The following is a 13,880-nucleotide window of genomic DNA, read 5'->3' on the forward strand; positions in this document are numbered from 1 at the left end:
CAACACATTCATACCACCATCGTTTTACTGCCGCCGGTGAATCACCGTCAACTGCTTCTCCAGCCAGCGAAAACATTGGTGCCATCACAAACCAGATCTGTTGGCGACCACTCTCCTCACTTCTACCACCAGCAACTCCACCCGGCTAAACTCCCAAAACCAACCACCACCACCATCGTCGCACCAAAAATTGGCAGCCCGTTGCCGCCGCCCTCCTCCTTTCTCTCTCCCTCTCACCACTGGTCTGATCCGACACCGGCCAGCATCACACCAAAACTAGATCTAGTCACCAAACGCTGCCTCTCTCTCTTTCTTTTGGTCGCGCCTCGTCGGAGTTGGCCATAGGCGGGCGAGCCTCCACTGTATCGTCTCCCTTTTCCCTCACTTTTTTTCTAAAGAGAACCATTTTTTTGAAGATCCGTTCGGACATTGTGTTTTCGGCATTGCTCCGCTGAAACTCTATTGAAGCAGCCGATCACCTCTCTTCTTTGCTATGATTTGTCGGAAAATGCACTACTTTGATATTACAGCACCATTAAATTATGATAATGTTTGAATTTTTACTTCTCCGGTGAACATCACTATTTCGTAATTCATCTATGGTTATGTTGGCTAATTGTTGCTATATTTTATAATTTATTTTGATGTTTGGTTGATTTTTATTTTATGTACATTTTGATGACTTTGTCAATCTTTTGATGGTCCTGTTCTGCTTATTTTGTGTTTGGGAATTTGGGACTGTTTAGGTAGACTTTTATACCTTTTACTGATTTGTGGATGTGTTTGATTGATAACAAACGGATACTACACTACTATGGCCACTAACATTATTTCTCCGTCAGATACTTGAGGTCACCCCGTAACGAAAGACGGATCTTTATTTGTCAAGTCTTCTTATCATATCAAAATAAATACATGGCCAATGACATTATCTCTCCGTCGGATACTTGAGGCCACCTCATTATAAAAGACGGACTTTATTTTCTCAAATTTATTTATTCATATCAAGTATCAATATATGACAGATAAAGAAATTCTTCATCAATTTTTGAGGCTTTCCAAATAAAAAGACGGATATTACGTAAATAAAATATGCAATAAATGAATAAACTCGGGCGATGATGAGATCTCTATAATATTATGACAACACAAAAAGTTTTACGATTCGTGTCTTGGCAAGGCGATTTAGAACGGCCGATTAATCGAGTAACCACTTCATAGTCATAATCATGGCGTATCTAAAACTTAATTCGAGTTCACGGTTTAATAAAAAATTTATTGTTATGTATATATGTACACGTAGATTTTTTTTTAATCTATTTTGTTTTGTTACTAATGTATTTGTACAGGTTCTCGGAAACACTTACCAAAAAAATGACATTCACGGAAGAATTTTATACTTGTCTTTTTTTATAGTTGTACACATTAAACATAGTGAAGACTTTACTTTTTGGGGTGTTGGATGTGAACATTCTTTATTTACATATACATTAATATACGTTTAGGCAAGCTTAGATTGTTAATACTTTATAAAAGAATTAAGTTGATCAATTAGTTTACACATTTACATTATAAATGTTGTGTAGTTTTCTTATAAAATAAATCTTTGTTTTTTCCTATAATTTTAATCAAGTAAAAATTATTCGTAAATACTTTTCCCTTTCATGGCACATTAAAGATATTTTTCTTTTCATACATCACAAAATACTTTTCTTTTTCACATGTAATTTGCACATTTTTATACATATCTTTTATATGTTTTGACAACTATATGTTTTATTTATATACTTAATATACATATGCCTTCACATTTATATTTCTTCAAAAAAAATTATTTTATACTTAATATACATATACCTTTGCATTTATATTTCTTCAAGAAAATTATTTTATACTTAATATACATATACCTTTGTATTTATATTTTTTGAAAGATTTATTTTACACTTAATACATATACACCTTTTACATTATTTTAAATATTTATACCTCCTTCCTCTTTGATAAATTTAGTCTATCCGAGTACCACATTTGTGGATCCTGAAGGGTGTCTAACCCCTTCCCTTCGAAATAATTTGAATCATTACCTAGAATCTCAACTTGTTTTTTGCAGACGAAAATATCAATCATACTTGTTAATAAATAAATAGGTTTTCTTATTTTCCTTACAAATTAGGTGACGACTCTGTACAAATTTTAGTTCTTTTAGATTTCATAAGCCGTGCTTATTTTAACCTTGGTAAAAATAGGGCATGACAGTAGGGTGAACCTACGAGTCTTAAGGTCACTCGTAGCGATTGGACAGTGTTTTTCAGCCTTTGTACAAGGGTATTTTGAACATTTTCCTCTTTCCCTAAACATAACCCATGACCTATAAATCCTATTGATCCTTTATTTTCATCCATGACTCATCAAAGAAAACACTCTCCTCTCTCAAAAACTCTCTCAAGCAACAATCTTAGGGTTTCTAAGAAATGGGTCAACTAGAGCTTCCAGGGGCAAATTCTCTCCATAATCTTGGGTATTTCAGACATGTTACTCTTCTCTCATTTTTAATTTGGTAAAAGCATGTGTTTTAAAGTATTGTTCATGAGATGTTTATGATGATTTTGAAACAAAGATTGGGGGTTTTGAATATTTTTTGTTGAACAATATTTTTTCATGGTTTATATATGATTATTTATACTTTAATTATGATTTTGAACTTGTGAGTGCATGAGTATGGTGAATGAACTAGGAAACTGTGAATTTTTCAAACTTGTGACTTGCGAAGTGGTTATGACCCCAACCCCATAATGTGAAATTGGTTTTCAACTATGAGAAATGTGAAAATTTGTAAAATTGAACTAGTATTGAACTATTCCATTGTATAAACAGGTATTTAAAACACAATGTCCTAATTTAATAAACAAAGGGAGTTGGTGTTCCCCCACCTTATATTAACGAATAAAGGGAGTTGTTTTTCCCAAGTCAATGAAAATAATTTTGGCATGTTGTTATTACCTTGCAAGTGTAATTGGTATGACGATACCAATAATTTATACCTTACTGTGGAATGGGGATGTGTGATGCTTGTTTTAATAAATTATACATTCCCTAACTTTTATTTTAAATTAATCCAAAAAAAAAAAGAAAATAAAAATTTAGCCTCTTTCGACAATTTCTCCCCGAATTAAAAGATGTCGTGTTGATATTTCACTTAATTTTTCTCTCTATTTGTTTATAAGGATGAGTACTAATCATGTCAATTTTCACTTATTCGATTCAATTCATTTAATTTTTTTTAGTGTTTTAATTTTTACTTTTTAATATTAATTTTTAAATTTTACATTATTTATATTCCATTTTCTTTCTTTTTGTTTCTCAATCTTTACATCTTGTAATTTTATGTTATTTATCGTATATTTATTTTTTATTTGTTTATTTTTCTCATTTAGCATAACTGATTAACCACACTACTATTTTAGTTTTTGAACTAAAGTAGAATTTTTTGTTGAATGAGGTTATAGACTCACATTTTCTTTTCTTTTGAATTAAATTTAATTAAATTGGGCGGTTTATGAAAAGTTATCAAAAAATATGTATCCATTATTTTTACAATAGCAGTTCCAAATATATATATTTATTTATTTATATATTTTTAATAAATAATATATGTACCTTAAATATCAATTTAGTATCATTTACAAGGATTAGTTACTATCAAATATTAGTCTTACTTTAGATATGGTGGACATCTACACATTATAGAAATCATAAAACTCGTATAGTTCATGTGTGTCGATCTAGTTATCAACAATCCTAGAAAGTTGTCCGCTAATGTTGTAGGTTTATGCTCTCATGTCATGCTAATTTGATAACTTACAAATTATTATTTATATTTATTATTTATGACCTCTTATTATTAATTATTATATTTAAATACAAAAAAATTGATAACTCTCGGTTCGGGCCAACTTGGAATAAATTTAAACTATATATTTAGATAAGTTGAATAATAACAATAATAAAAATTTCAAAACACTCTTTAGACATGATAGACATCGACACATTATAGAATCTAAAAATTCTATAATTTTCATGTGTTGACCTAGTTAATAACGAATAGAGATATTAAGACACATTAATGTTGTAGGTCTGGATCTCTATGTTACACCGATTTAATAATTTGTGAATTATTACTGATATTTATTATTAATATGTCCTTTAATTAAGAAATTTTATAAAGTACTATATTTAAATCTATTTAAATAATTTTTAAATATAATTTGAAAATATTTCAACATAACAGTCAAAATTTGAAACAAAGCATGGTAGACACCGGTATATTATAAAAATCATATAGCTCATATATTTTGATCCTAGTTAACAACAACTCAAGATAGTTGAGCATTAATGTTGTTGTCTTATGTCTGTATGTTACGGCAATTTTATAATTTGCAAATTATAACTTCTATTTGTTATGAATATAACCTCTATGACCTCTAATTAAATAATATTATATTTAAATAAAATTTAAACTATATATTTAAATAAATTTTAAATATAATTTGATATATTTCAATAACGACAGTCATTCAAATTAGTATAGACATGATAGATATTGACACATTATAGAAACCATGAAAATCATAAAGTTCACATGTGTCGACCCTAGTTAACAAAAACTAAAGATATCAAAAAACTAAAGATATCAAGACGTGTTAATATTGTAGTCTTGTACCTCTATGTTACGCAAATTTGATAACTTGTAAATCATTACTTGTATTCATTTTTAGTATGTCCTCTAATAAAAAAATTTTAATTAATTATTATATTTCAATAAATTTAAACTATATTTAAATAATTTTTAAGTATAATTTGAAAATATTTCATTAATGATAATCAAAATTTAAAATACTTTAGTCATAATAAACATTGACACATTATAAAAAATTATATTTTTCATATTTGTTGACCCTAATTAATGTTATAAGAAAAATATTTTTATGATAAACTTTAAAATTGAATGACTTTTATATAATAATAAATAAATAAATAAATATGATAATTTCAAAATTAGTAAACCAATATGAACTTTATTCAAAAATATTTTAAAAAATTATGATAACATAGTTTTAAAATTTGATGAAAAAAAACATACTAAAGAGAAGATTGAGGGAGAAGAACGTATTGGGAAGGGTGAGAATGAGAAGAAGCTAATTTAGGTGGGTCCCATATTTGAAGTTATTGTACTTAAATAATTGTCTTTCACAACTTAATGTTAGTTATAACTTACCCAATATAAATTTTAGTTGTATTTGACTTTTTAAATTTAGAAGATAGTAAAGATTTATTTTTTTCTTAAGAAAAAAATTAATAGGAAAAAAGAAATCTAAATATACAACATTAGATTGTTTAATGCAAGTTATGACAACTCTTTTTAGTTTATAATTTATACGGAGTCTTAATTAAAAAAAATAAAAATAGAATTTTTAATTTTCAAAAATGTGTTTCTATTTTTGGTAGAAAAATATACCCTTTAAAATAGATGGTGGTTTTTAAAGGATGTCAATCACCCCCAATTTTTCTCAAACGGTTTTTAAGCAGCTTCTTCTTCTCCAACAATAATCTTCTTCAACAAATCAACAAAATATACTAATTAAAACATAAAATCTCTCAATTAAGAGTGGTATTTAATGCGGTTGAATTGGATTAAAATACTGACTAAAGTATTTTAATTGAAATTGCGGTTATTCAAAGAAAAAAATTGAAAACAACAGATCGATTATGTGAAAATATGGAGGGTAATAATTTACATTCAATCATGATACAACATGAAGGCAGCTGGGATATCAAGGGTATTTTTTTATATATTCATTCATTATCTCTCAAATATTTTTGATATTTACGGTGAGAAATTCTATAATAATACTAACTTAAGTATTTTAATTGAAACTAAAGTTATTCAAAACGAAAAAAATGAAAAAGCCAAAATGATTTTCTCATAATATGGATGGTGATAATTTACATTCAATCATGATACAACATGAAGGAAGCTAAAATGTCTCATGTAATTGCAATTTTTTTCAATATTCAAATTCTTTCAACTTCATACATAAAATTACGTTGATTTGATTATATTTTATTTTTGTATTGATTTAAAAGGTACAGAAGCAAAATTCAAATTCAAAGAAATTATTTATTATTAAAAAAAATAATATAATGACTTCACCAATGCGATTGCATATTGGTGTGTAGGTATATTTGAATCAAGAAAAGATAAATAGAAATTTCTTCGTCAAGTATCCATTGTGTATAACGTTGAGGGATATGACTTTGGATGTATAGTGTGGTGTTGAATTCATTGTTGATGAAAACAGTTTACATTTAACTAAAGAAATTCGGGAGATAAAAGATCTATATTCAAACAATTGTTTGAGGCCAAAGCAATAATCATTCAAATGTAGAAGATCTACCGATTCAACCATTAAACATGATGTGATTAGTTGTTTCTGCTTTACCGTTAAGATACATATTGATTGTATTGTATTGTATTCAAGAGGTATATAAATTAGTATTGTAAGAAAAAGGTATATAAGTAGATGTCACATATAATGTGGTTAGTTGTTTCGTATGGTATGAAAAGAATATTTAAAAAAAGATACTTCATGCCGTGATTAGCTATTTCACATTTTATGAAAATGGTATCTAAATTGATATAAGACGATTGTAGCAGTGAATTAATTTAGTATGTAATATGATATTTTAGACATCAGGTAATATATTATTTCAAAGATTGGATCTTTGACAACATGTGTTATAGAGAATTTTGAAAATAATTCATCTAAATTATGTAGTACTTGGAATGAATATGTAAATTGGTATCACCTAATTAGATATCACAATTCAAAAAATACAAGTTTGTAACTTATTTCATACACTAAAATAAATAAGAACATACAATATTTGATGAAACTCAATTTCTATACCAATTTCTGCAATCATTATACTCATTCCATTAAATATAACATGTAAGAAACTATTTTATAAACCTTGGACGAAATATTAATATTTCATACTGATTTTATATAGATTTCATACACGAAAATTCTAAGTAATATGTTCAAAGTATACACTCATTCAATCGAAGCAACTTTAAATCCCCCAAAAAAAATATATGACGGAAAATCCAACTTTATACTGTCGCGCCTTATTTCAAACCGATCGAAACAGCACACGGCATATGGTGGCGTTTAATGACTCTTGGAATTTGAAAATTTATTTTTAGAGTCGCCACCTAACTTTTTAGGAAAATTAGGAAAAAATCATCTTTTATTATAAAATTCGGGAAAGATATTAGGTACCCCTCATAGCCTATCCGAAGATAGTCCTTACGCTTAGTTTAAGAAAAACATTGTTTCTTTATTTGCTAAAATGACAATAGTTATACAAGTATTTATCAAATTAAAAGGAAAATCCGAAATATGTAAATGTACACTTATGATGTGCGAATATGTCATATTGTATCCCGAAATATATATGCATGCTTCAAAATGAAAATGGAACGTTGAGGTTAACCTTAATATTTTATTGTAAAGTTTTATAATTTTCGCTAGAATATGAAGTTTAAAGGTATGTAATGCTACGTGCATAAAGAGATTATGTACGAGGTAAGAGAAAACATATTTTGGAAATCATAAATTATTACGTAAGTATAAAAATATGAAAACTTGTGTACCTTGAGGATAAAACCTATAAATAATATCAAAATGCATTAACATACTAATTTTGTATGAAGTAGACTTGTATATTCTTGAGATGTAAGAAATCATGATATTATTCATTTATTAGTAAAAACCTTGTCGATGTAGTAGTTGAAATTAACTAAAGTAAGATAAAATATAAAATAAAGGCATACTTGGAATAAGGTGTATTTGATGATAATAATGATAATTTTGATTTAAGAGATATAAACGAATAAAAAGCAAGACATTTCGTTAATGTGCGTACACATACATACCTTGAGTTTTTATTTTGTCCCTTTTGTTGGAGTCTTTTGAAATCTAGAAATCGAAACTAACATGAAGAAGTGATTAAAAGTGCAGTGAACTTCCAATATAATTTAAACAAGTTAGAACTCATAAATAGTCTATTTTTAAAAAAAAAAAAGTTCGAGTTTTAACCATTTGTAAAGGGAAAAAAAACTGATCTCTTTTATTTAAAAAAAAAAAAAGATGTAGCTTCCTGCTCCGCTTTTCTTGCGCTTGCTTGCATAAAAAAAAAAAATGTAGCCCTTTTCACTAGGTTCAAAAGCTAAAGCTTCTCAAAAGATCTGATCCAACAAAAATCCCGCATTGAGCATAGCTGATATGCTGCTCGAGCTCACAGTATTCGTTACTTCTTATAGAAATATATATATATTAGGGCGAATAATAGTCTTAAAAGGGAGGAATCGGCATGACGTATGCTAACCATTCGAAATGTCTACTAATTAATTAATTGCAAACAAGTAGAAAGTTAATCCATGTTAAAGGTAATTTGCGAATGTCAGGACAATACAAATATAATAATCAAATAGCGATACTTTAAACAATTATACTAAAATATCAATTCAAGTATCAAGAACCATTTATCATGATATAAATAATTAGTAAAGGAAAAAAAAAAAAGAGGCTAAAGAGATACTGACTCCTAAAGGAGTTCAAACTTATATTTCGCGCGACTCCGAAGCTTTTGAGATCCTAGTAGCGATTGACCCGATAATTGGGTCAAGAACGGAACTCCAACTCCCAAGTACATGTAAAGAAAAAGCTAAATAAATTAGTAATTAATAAAGTAGAGGGAGGAGGCAAAGCAAATTGAAGTAATCTAGTAAAGAGCTACAAATATATACATGAGCCTGGGACAATAAAATTAGGAACTTAGCCAATTTACAACGTACGAAACTTGTACCATGATAAGTTGAACAACAATTTCAGCTTTGTTAAAAATAGCTATTTTTAAAGAAAAACCAAGACAAATATCTTTCCTAGTGGCTGTTTGGATCACCATTAGTTCACACAAGAGCATGATATAGCGAGACTAATAAAAAAGTGTGGAACAAACACTATTCATACAAAAGTCATAACTGAAAAGGCAAAATAACCACATTTATGAATCTTATCACAAACTTTCAGTGATTATGATCACATAATGAGAAAATGAATAATTGCACAAATGTTTCAACAATTTAAGAGAGCTAAGCTATTCCACAAAGCTCGAAACGAGGGATAACCTGTATATACTAGAAATAAGCTCCCGTCACCCTAACCATTCATTTTTTCTTAACCAAAATTGTTCATGCATACTATTACTTACCTTGCCATGAACACGGATAATAATTAAATGAGAACAAGGGCTTGTCTATACCTTGTGAATACACAAACCAAATTGGGAAATGGCCAAGCCGCTACTACCATGTTAAAACATCTAAATCAACACCAAAATGATCCCAAAATAAAAAAAATAAAAAAGGGGACAAGCGTATAGGATTATCTCCAAATATATTAAAGGGCGGAAAACTACCATTTCAATTTCATATTCGCAACTAGCAAAACGCAACAGCCCAGTTGTTTGAGACTTCAAACTTTACATGTTTCATTCAGGCCAAATGAAAACATCTCACAGAAAACATCATCCAATGAAGATATTAACTTTGTAAGCTTTGAACTTTTATTTTACATCTTTTATGCCCCAAAATAAGCCAGTAAACACTTTGATTTACCACACTAGAGGCAAAAGGCTAAGTGCGACGTAACTATGATGGGGTGGAGGCACAAAAGGAAGCAGTTTTTTACATCTCTTGTGTTAAAAATCTGGACAATCATGCATTAAAAGTGAAGTTTAAGATGGAACTAAATTTATGAAGTCCATCCGCGAACGATGAACAACTACATCGTGACCAAATTTGACACCAAACCTAAATCATGGACTTGCAGGTCTGTTTTCCAACATCAACACTAACGTAACCTTAATTGAGCTCTACACAGAAACCCGATTTTCCAGAATCAATCAACGGCTTAAGTGATCAAACTTCTTATATGGAACAATTCTCTTAGAACCCAAGTCATGTTTCATTCGCAGAAGTGAATGAAACGCCAACAACAAAATTCAAGGATGGAGCGAAATCACGCATTCATAATCAATCGAGATGAACAAAATAAATGAAAACGGAAGAGATAAATAATGAAAAACAAAAGGGGAGATTCGCCTGTTTTCACATAAATAGATACAAAACGGTCCCGAAATCAGAAAACCAAACCCCAAACTTGATTCCCTTGGCAAACAGACAACAATACCAACGCGGGATCGAAACCAGACAAAAACATTTTCAACAACAACATTAGCCGCAATTCATATACCCAAACTTCTCCGAATCGACAAAACAAGCCACCAAACTAACAATCATACGCTTAAAAACATAAAAAATGGGACGAAAGAAGAGAATACGAGGAACGAATTCATACCTTGTGTTGTGCAGTGAACCGGGGCTTTGAACGGCTAGGCTTTTCGGCGACAAAACTCAAACCCGAGAAACTCAAATTGGAACCCAACCAAAGAGATTACCGACCTTAACTTCAACTCCCTTTTGATCTTTTTTACACTGTTTCTTCAACCTGTCCGACCTCTGTTTTCACTCCTTTTTTTTTTAACTGCTTTCTTCTCCAAAGCTAAGCTCTATTTTTTTTTCTCTTCACAGATCTTGAAACTTCCTATGAATTATTTTTTTTTTTGTTTTCTCCCTAATCCTCCTCCTTTTTCTCATTTTCCAAACTCTTTTATCTCAAAAACCTATGAAAACTAAGTTTTTACTCTCTGAATTTTCTCATGAATTTTCTTCATATCTTTCTTGCTTTTCAAACTCTTTTATTTCAACAACCTCAGAAAACTAAGCTTTTTCTGTCTAAATTTTCTCACGAATTTTCTTCCTATCTTTCTTGCTTTTCAAACTCTGCCTTCAAGCAAAGCATGGCTCTCCCCATTTATAGGCATAAATTCGGACTTCAAGTCCGGATTTGAAACCCTAAAATTAAAAAAATGGATGGGAAAGGAGGAAGATTTCAAATTTTGAATCAAGAATCTCCTCCAAATCAGCCTTTTCAGAGCCATTAATGGCCGATTTTCACCAAACCGCGACTGTTCCTTCTGAATCCGCCGAATTCACAGGCTGACAACGACGAATAGCAGGTTCTCGCGTGATGGGGGTTGCAGGCGGTAGCTGGCAACGGGTTTGGGGTTGCCGTTTTGGTGGGTGGTGGAAGGGAGGGATGACGGAGAGAGGAGGAGAGGGACAGGGGGGCGGGGGGTTATGGCCATGGTTGTGCTTTAGCACGCGTATTATTTTGGGGCAGGCAAAATCGTGTGAAAAAAAGCGTGCAACTGTTACATTGTTTGATTAATTTGGATCCGTCCGATCGGACGGTTAAAAATAAATATTCTAAAAATAATAATGATAAAAAAAATATTTATATATCTAAAGAGATAAATACATGAAAGTTGATTTAAAATTGATTATGTTTATCCATCCGATCATTTAGTCGGATGGATTAAATTTAATAATAATAAAAATTAAATATATAAAGAGTATATATAATTAAAAATTTTGAATCTTTAGGTTAAAATAAATTGACGGGTTAAGTTGATTGGTATCGATTGGATGAAAAGGTGGAGCGAATTTAAGACTTGTACAGAGTTTCGGGCTCCTAGTTGAAATTTATAAAATAGGAGTTAGGTTTAGATGGAAAAAAAAAAATTAAAGTTGAATGGTTGTTAGCCCGAATACTCTTTTTCTACTGAAATTAATTTTATCGATGCTTTCTGCAATCTTAAAATTATTTTTAGTTTAACGTACACAAATTACATACATAAATTGTATAAGCGTCCAATTTGATATTTCTTTTTTCGTGATTTAATATTAATAATATATATAATTATATATAATATATGAAAAGTGTGAAGACTCTAGAAAAGTGATTTGAATTTTTTGTCCTTCATTAAAACAGTCTGCAATAGACAAAATTATTTTTTCACCTTTTTCTTAAATTATTATTTAATTATATTTATAATATTTTAAAGTAAGAAGTCCTAATATATATGATAAGTTTTACAAAGTAAGAAGTTCTAAAATACATAATAACAACTAACCACAAATATATGGTAAGAATTATTTGAAAAAACTATTAATAATTAAGGAAGTAAACGTTTTTTTTTTGTTTAACTAAAAAAACACAAAAAAAATTTTGGTTAGTTAAAAAGTGGGAGGATGTTAGCAGTACATAAGTTTTTATAGATTTAGGTTAACGACTTTCTTTTTAATTTTTTTTACCAAAACTTATTTTTACGACGGATTTAGGATTATTATTTAAAAGAAATCAATACTATACATTATTTATATTTTTAAAATTATTTAATATCTTTATTTAAATAAGGTAAGAATCATGAATTTAACAATTTTAAATTAGTTAAAATTTTACCAAATAAAAAAGTGTTGAAATTCTATTTAACTAATTTTGATCAAATTTGTCAAGAAACATTGTCTTCTTCTACTTTTATGTTTTCTTCTTATTCTTATTTTGTTATCATTTCAATTAGTCATCTTCTTTCATTCACTATCATCATCTTTTCTGATTTTTTTTTTTAAATAATAGTTTTAATAATTAACAATTGACAATGAATTCTTTTATTTTAATAACTTTTCATGTTTTCTTTTTCACTTGAAAATTTCAGATCAAAAAATTGGATGAAACAAGCATATTGTTGTGTTCGAATAAAGTAGACAAAAAATCAAAGTAAAAATTTTATTCAAGTAATATTTTCCATTAAATTTGACAAGAACATCGGCTTCTTCTACTTTTATGTCTTTTTCTTATTTTGTTATCGTTTTAATTAGTCATCTTCTTGCATTCACTATCATCATCCTTTTTGGCTTTTTTTTTTCCTTTTAGTTAATAATTTTAATTTGAATTATAGTAACAATTGACAATGGATTCTTCCTTTTTAAGAATTTTTCATGTTTTCTTTGTCAATTGAAAATTTCAGATAAAAAAATTGGATGAAACAAGCATATTGTTTTTGACGAATAAAGTAGTCAAAAAAATCAAGGTTTATCTCTTTTTTTATTTATTTAATAATAAAATTTGCTTAAAGTGAAGGGGAGGAGAGAGGGGGCGATAAAACTTAAATAAATAAATAATAATAATAACAATAATAATATATTATTTATTCTCTAATCTTTGAAAGAATATATAAGATTTGCATAATCTAATTAAACTTGAAACAATGATTTCTTCCGCGCAGTTGATTTCTTTCTTTAAGCGAAGGCCCCGTAAAAGTAACTAATGACATACTATATTTAGAAGTTTATTTTAAAATTTTATCAATGAAACTTTTGTCTCAGTTTAATAGTTGTGTTCTTCTATGAAAAGGAAAGTGGGAAAATAGAATCTAAGAGTGGTAAGAATGAAAATTAGTGAGATTACATAGTTCGTGATTTGCTTTCTAAAGAAACAAAAGCTTTGCTGACAAATGTTATGACGTGTTTTTGTCTCACTGTTTTTTCTTTTCAAGATGTCTTTTTTAGAATACTTTTAATACAAATTTATAATTTTTCTATAGTTAATTTTAAAGAGTTCCATCATGTAACTTAGGTAACTTGAAATCAATTTTAAGTAATGATTTTTTTTTTTTTTGGCTTTTCGATTTATACATGAAATTTGAGTCATTATTTTATTACTTTATATTGGTTAATAATGGTTAAGAGACTTGCTTTGTGCATGATCAAAGTCTCATTTAAATAGATACAACATTTATCATAAAATCAAATTTATTTTTTAAAATTTTTAATAATTTTTTGTGTATTA

General features: G+C 28.6%; 1 long non-coding RNA gene across 1 annotated transcript; it reads right to left on the reverse strand.

The window, feature by feature from the left end:
• Nucleotides 1-8,490: 8,490 nt before the first annotated feature.
• On the reverse strand, nucleotides 8,491-11,443 carry LOC107870659. Its single transcript, XR_007055744.1, has 2 exons — nucleotides 10,488-11,443; nucleotides 8,491-8,793 (listed from the first exon to the last, which is right to left on the reverse strand). It is a non-coding gene; the product is annotated as an uncharacterized LOC107870659 (long non-coding RNA).
• Between the last annotated feature and the right edge of the window lie 2,437 nt (nucleotides 11,444-13,880).

Source organism: Capsicum annuum, chromosome 5 (genome assembly GCF_002878395.1).
Source record: "Capsicum annuum cultivar UCD-10X-F1 chromosome 5, UCD10Xv1.1, whole genome shotgun sequence".
Lineage (NCBI taxonomy): Eukaryota > Viridiplantae > Streptophyta > Magnoliopsida > Solanales > Solanaceae > Capsicum > Capsicum annuum.